The sequence below is a fragment of the Eschrichtius robustus genome, chromosome 20 (genome assembly GCF_028021215.1).
Source record: "Eschrichtius robustus isolate mEscRob2 chromosome 20, mEscRob2.pri, whole genome shotgun sequence".
Classification (NCBI taxonomy): domain Eukaryota; kingdom Metazoa; phylum Chordata; class Mammalia; order Artiodactyla; family Eschrichtiidae; genus Eschrichtius; species Eschrichtius robustus.
Window position 1 is genome coordinate 57903615 of NC_090843.1, and position 7133 is coordinate 57910747.

Below are 7133 nucleotides of genomic sequence, written 5' to 3' on the forward strand. Positions count from 1 at the left end.
AGGGTGGTGATAAACAGCTAGCCCTCTTCTAGGCTTGCTACTGACTCCAGCTGCCTGGGATTGTCCCGGGTTTAGCACTGAACGTCCCTCGTCCTGGGAACCTTCTCAGCCGGGGAGGTTACTATCCACTCCCAGGTCGCTCCCACCGATATTTACTGGTCACTGCCAGCCTGCGAGGTTATGTTATATTTATTCGTTCAACAAGCTTTTGCTGACGGTGGAAATATGATGGCCAGCAAATCAGACACAGCCCCGATCCTTACAGACCACGGGAAATTCCTTCTTTGCCTTGAAGTGGTATTAATCAAACTGGGCCTCTTTTAAAAGAATCTTATTTTCCCTCATTATAATGGTAGAAAAATTGAGAAGAAAAGTGTACAAAGGCAGAGAAAAAAAAAAATCGCACTGGCAGATTTCCTTTCAGTATTTTTCCTACACATTTCCCCAGTCACTTCCTATCAGTGTCCAAAAAAATGCAAGTTAATTTTAATTTTGGCCGCAAACCAAGAACAAAAAGGTTAAGTGCATTGAATTAATTTTTCAAGCCAAAGTTAAAGGCTCTGAGGATGATCTGCTGTCTCCAAGGGTCCAATCCCTGTTTTTTTCCACTAGCAGGTGTGATCACAGGCCTGGCAGAGGCGGGTAATGGCTTTCCCCCCTCAGCAAGGTTTCCTGCTTTGCAATTTTTTTTTCTTTTTACAAATTGAAATGCTGCATTCATTTGATAACGAATCAAGCAGAACAGAGGAGATTATGGTGAAAAACAACAGTGCCTCGCCCCTTCCCATCCTGTTCCACCCAACACCCTCCTGTGACCTAGAGGCAACCCCATTTTTTTTTTTAATGACATAAATGAAACAGCCAATTTTATTCAAATTCTCCAAAATTTATGCTCAATATGTTAATTGTTTCTAAAATGTTTCACCTTTGTATAATGGTTTTATTATTTCATCTTTCTTTTATAGTTTTTTCATTTTTTCTGTATAGTTCTTCAGTAGAAGCCAGAGTCCTGAGTTGCCAGTTAGGAGCCTCTGACCTATTATTCTGATTAAGTTTCTTCTCAATATTCATGGCCAACATCTGGCTTCTAAATGAAAGGCTTTTAGTCTTTTCAATCACTTGCTGATAGGGTGAGACTGCACTGTTACCCATAACCACATGACCTAATTTAGAATCAATCTTGGCATCCAGTCTTGCATTTCTAATCAAGTTTACAATTCACCTTTCAGCTTCTTCTGGAGTCATGTTCAGTTTATCTGCCAACATGTTTATGCTGCTACATTGATGGATGCGACAAAATGTCTCAAATACGAAGAGACGGGCATTTTCAATGAAATCCTCAAGACAAGCCACCAAGAAGAAATCATTCACTAGCATTGATTCACATTCCCTTAGCTTTTTCTGAGTCCCATCAAAGTCAAAGTTAACATATAAGCATTCAACAGACTCTGTAAGTGGGTTTTTATATGTGTAAGACTCCTGTTGAATAACTTTGACCAGATCTTTTAGCACCTGCCGGCGTTTTCAGACAGCTTTGTTTGTTATGACTGCTGTGGTCAAATAGCGGAGAATATGTGGACACATTGTCTGAATTGCGTTAAGATACTGTGGCTGGTAAAGGAAGAGATCAGTAATGTTATCGCACCCTTTAGGGTGATTGCAGAAAACAAACAGAGACCAATGAGTGAGCCACATTTGCTGCTGAAGAGGTTGAAGTGGAGAACTCGCAGAATTATTATCTGTGGTCTCTTTTAGCGGTGTATGGTCTTCCATGGCTGCATCCCAATTCTGCATTAAGATTTCAGAGGCCAGTTTTCCCCAGAGTGAACTCAAAGCATTTCTATCCGTTGCTGGAACCAACACTCTAAAGAAGTCAAGATAGTCTGCTGCTCCAGAGTAATTTCCACATTCATATTGGAATTTTGCATGTCTGTAGAGTGTATCTAAATATTCCTGCCTAAAACCATGCTTGTCTGCCAGGTAGTCAAACAGCATCTGACCATCCGTGGTTGACTGCATTTGAGGCAACCCCTTTTAATGGTTTCTGTTTTTATTTCTTTTGGAAGTTGTTTCCAAAAATCCTAGCTCAAATGCCCATACTTTATTTCTTTATATATCAACTTTAGTGAATGTTGAGTTTCCAATATAAAACATGAGGCATTTAACTCATTTACCCTCCCTCTCCCTCTTTTCTTCCCAATAATGACTATTTATATTATTATTTTTGTTTTTATATTAATTATTTTGGTTCCATCTACTTTCCTCAGTGTCTCTAGCAAGAGAGGCCAGCTTGTAACTCCTCTTTCTCTCCTCACTTCCACATGCAAACTTTTCTCAGCTTCACATTTATTGTACAAAGTCAAGATTTTGGGTATTTACAATTGTTCCTGAGACCACAAACAAGTCTTCTTGATTTTTCTATGTTGACTCCAAAGGTTGAGATCCAATGAACAGTATTGACATTATGAGGGCCTTGTGAATACTGGTCACACTCAAACAGTGGGCTGGAACCCCGTGCCCCCTGCAGTAGAAGCGTGGGGTCTTAACCATTGGACCACCAGGGAAGTCCCAGGATTACACTTTCTATTCAATGCACTCAATCCCACAACCCAGGAGAATGTTTCAAGCATTAAGGTCATTGATTAATACTATGTCAATTAAATACCATCATGTCATATTATAACTTGCCTATCATTTAAACTATTATTTATTTATTTATTTTGGCTGCTCCGGGTCTTAGTTGCAGCACGCAAGATCTTCCTTGCGGCATGTGGGATCTTTTATTTTAGTTGCGCCACGCGGACTTCTTAGTTGGCCCACGGACTTCTTAGCTGGGGCATACGGACTCTTCGTTGCAGCATGCATGCGGGATCTAGTTCCCCAACCAGGGATCGAACCTGGGCCCCCTGCATTGGGAGTGTGAAGTTTTACCCACTGGACCACAAGGGAAGTCCCTTGCCTATTATTTAAATCAAGAATTTCTTCTTCAGTTTTTGAATTTTCCTAGAGATTCTGATGGCTTTTCTTTCTTCTTGTACTCCTTACCTATAGCATGTCTTTTTTTCCCCCGAGTTATTGTTCATACTATTTATACAATTCAAGCCACATTTTTGCTTCCTCCTCCAGTTAGAACCCATTACTCCCTAAGTCATCATCCTTCGTTCCCTGATCTTTGGGCTTAGATCCACTGTTTCCTGTACATTATTTTGTCTTCTTTCTGGTTTGCTACCACATTTTCTGGAATACATCCTCAATTTTCTAGAAAAGTGTGTGTGGAAGCCAACTTTGTGTGTCAGAACAAGTCTTTATCTGCTTGACCAGATATAGAATTCTAGGTAGAAATTCTTTTCTCTCAAAATTGTGCAGGCATGTCTCCATTCAGTCTTCTAGGATTCAGCGGTATTGATGCAAAGCCTGTAGCCATTTTGATTCTTGTTCCTTTGGAGAGGAATAGTTTTTCTCTTTAGAAACTTTTAACATCTTCCCTTTATTCCTGACATTCTGAAATTTCATGAGGAAGTATTTAGATATGGATAATTTTTCATTCATCATCTTGAGCATACAATAAACCCTTTCAGAATGAAGACATGACTTTTTCTGGAAATTATCTCTTATTTTTTTCTAAGAGAGTTTCCTTCCCTCCAATTTATTCATTATTATTTTCTGGGGTTCCTAATAACTGTATGATCCTTCTGGATTGGTCCTCTGTGTTTGCTATCTTTTCTCCCTGATTTCCATTTTTCTTCTTTTTTTTTTATAAATTTATTTATTTATATTTTTGGCTGCGTTGGGTCTTTGTTGCTGTGCGTGGGCTTTCTCTAGTTGCGGCAAGTGGGGGCTACTCTTCGTTGCAGTGCGTGGGCTTCTCATTGCAATGGGTTCTCTTCATTGCAGAGCACAGGCTCTAGGTGCTCAGGCTTCAGTAGTTGTGGCACACGGCCTCAGTAGTTGTGGCTCACGGGCTCAGTAGTTGTGGTACACGGGCTTAGGTGCTCCACGGCATGCAGGATCTTCCCAGACCAGGGCTCGAACCTATGTCTTGTGCATTGGCCGGTGGATTCTTAACCACTGCGCCACCAGGGAAGTCCCCCATTTTTCCTCTTTTTATTCTATATTTTTAGAGATTTTTTTTCTTAACTCTATGTTGTAATCCTTCTATTGAACATTTATTTTTGCAACCACATTTTTAGTCTCTGCAAAATAATTTTTGTTCTCTGATTGTTCCTCTCTCACACAACATACTGTTCTTGCTTTATGGATATTTTGTCTTCTTGAATCTCCAAGTATATTAGATAGTTCTCTTTGTACTATGAATTATCTCTGTTTTCTCCAGTGTCAGTTTTTTTGTTTGCTTATTTTGGTCTTTCTTTGCATGCTACTGGTTCTCCCATATGCATGGTGATCATTGGTAATATTTAATAAAGAACTACCTAGGTATCCTGGATTTCTTCTGCTGGTATATAAATTATACTATTTCTCTTCTAGGTTTTTCCCTGGTGGAAATTTGGCCTAGAAATTCTTTGTGCATCAAGATAGGACATATCAACTGAAAGGCTTCAACTGGGGTGGGGAAGGTTGATGGTCAACTGTCAGGCAGTGGGCCACCCCAAATGCTAGAATGAGAAACACTTATTCTGAACCTCCAACATTCATGCCAGAAGCATTAACTTCCCTCGGACAATTGATTCCATTTCTTTGGAGACAAGATGTCTGACATTTTGTCTGAGGGAAAATGCCTTCTGGTGAGGAAGGGAAGTAGAGTCATAACTGATGCTGGTGGCCTGTCTTCCAGGCCTTCAATCAATTCTGGGTTTTCAGTCCCCCTTCTCCCACTTTCCTTTGCCTGTTGGCCAAGAACGTGGCCTCTCCTTGGCAGCCTAAGCAGCCAGGCTTGGCTGGACACCCCCTCCATCTTGGCTCTCTTTCCTTTTGATACTGTCTACTTTGATTTCAATGGGATCTGAGGGGAGATTGGTGATGAGGAGTATGCCTGACCTGGGATCAGAAATCCTGTTTTATTTCCTAATTTTTCCCACGTTCAATACCCAGACTGACAGAGGCCCATGGTAATGGCTCACTCATCAAGCTCAGTGAAAATCAAAGAACTATTTAATGAATATCAGGGTCATCTCTAAACACAAGGCTCACATGTTCATCTCAGGGCTCTGGCCTCAGAGCTGAGGAGAGAGTAGGTAAACAGAGGAAGGAAACCGAATTACTTCAAGAAAACACAAGCATTGCCTTTATGTGGGTCAGGCTTTTCCAGATGGAGGTCTCTCTGGTCACCTGAAGGAAGGGGGCTTGTGCAGGAACAGATCCCCGTGGCTGACAAAACCAAGACCTTCCTCAGCTCAAGGCCTGGTGGGAAGAGCCAGCCACCCTCAGGAGTGCACACAAACTCCTCAGATTTTCTTCAGTTCCTCACCTGGCTCAGACAATGGTGTCTGGTACCAATTTGCATCTTGCTATTCTTTCCTTGACTTTTTCCAACTCTTGCCCAGTAACCTCAGATAATCCCTTTCCACTCTGTCATCCCTTTCTTCGACTCATTTGTATGCACCCAGAAAACCCTAATCACACACCTATTAAGCACAGAATAATAACAGAGAAAACCTTGCTTCAAGGGAAAAAGGAAAGTCACAAGTTTGAAGTAAAATTAAATTTAAGTCAGTGTCATTAAGTGATATAAGTCCTGAAAATGACCAGAATTCCTTCTGGGCTTTCCACCAAAGTCTCTTGGGCTTCTTCCTTCTCCCTGTATTAAATGTGAACCACTAGAATCCCAAATAAAGATCTGTCCATTCATTCATTAAATATTTATTGACTGCTCCCTGTTTGCCTGATACTTCGCTAGTCACCAAGTATAAACAGAGGAGAAGACATATGTCGTCCCTGTCCCCTTGGGGCTTTCAGTTCAATCAACCAACAAATGTTTATTAAGCATCTATTATGTAGGTTGAGAACTGAAACCAGGGATACTCATTCAGCTTAACATTGATTTTTTTTTTTTTTAATTTATTTTTGGCTGCGTTGGGTCTTTGTTGCTGCACGCAGGCTTTCTCTAGTTGTGGCGAGTGGGGGCTACCCTTCGTTGCGGTACGTGGGCTTCTCATTGCGGTGGCTTCTCTTTGTTGCAGAGCATGGGCTCCAGGCACGCCACGCGGGCTTCAGTAGTTGTGGCACACGGGCTCAGTAGTTGTGGCGCACGGGCTTAGTTGCTCCGTGGCATGTGGGATCTTCCCAGACTAGGGCTCGAACCCGTGTCCCCTGCATTGGCAGGCAGATTCTTAACCACTGCACCACCAGGGAAGTCCCAACACTGATTTCTTTTTTTTTTTTTGGCTGCGTTGGGTCTTCGTTGCTGTGCACAGGCTTTCTCTTGTTGCAGCGAGCGGGGGCTATTCTTCGTTGTGGTGCTTGGGCTTCTCATTGCAATCGCTTCTCTTGTTGCAGAGCACGGGCTCTAGGCGTGCAGGCTTCGGTAGTTGTGGCACACGGGCTCTAGAGCACAGGCTTAGTAGTTGTGGTGCACGGGCTTAGTTGCTCTGCGGCATGTGGGATCTTCCCGGACCAGGGCTCGAACCCATGTCCCCTGCGTTGGCAGGCGGATTCTTAACCACTGCGCCACCAGGGAAGTCCCTTAACATTGATATTAACATGACTATTCCACTGCCTTCATTGGCATAACATTTTTCCAAGAGACTTCTGCCCAGAAAGATGAATGTTGCAAATTAACTTTATTGCTTATTTATTGCTGACAGTTGGCACCCTAAGACTGTCTGAACCCCTCACCTCAAAATCCTCATTATTCTGTGTTCATTCTAAACTATTACGCCATGACCCTTCCCCAACCCTAATCAACCCCCGCTCCTACCCCATCATGGAAAGACTCTTCCCCTTTAAATGAGACTTCAGAGTCTCAATAAATGTCATGGCCTTACTCATCTCCCTGTGAAGTGTTGTCAGACTGTCAAGGGGTAAGCAATAAACCTGGCTTTATCTAGTCAACAGGTTGCTCTTGTGATATCTGGGGAGCCAGCATTTGACAAGGTGCTGGGAGCACAGTAGTAACTGATGTCCTCATAGAGTTTACATTCTAGAGATAGCCGATAAGCAGATAAACCAGGAAATAT

The 7133-nt window shown here is 42.3% G+C and overlaps 1 pseudogene; it reads right to left on the bottom strand.

Moving 5' to 3' along the window:
• Positions 1 to 991: 991 nt before the first annotated feature.
• On the bottom strand, positions 992 to 2019 carry LOC137754840 (eukaryotic translation initiation factor 3 subunit E pseudogene; annotated as a pseudogene).
• Between the last annotated feature and the right edge of the window lie 5114 nt (positions 2020 to 7133).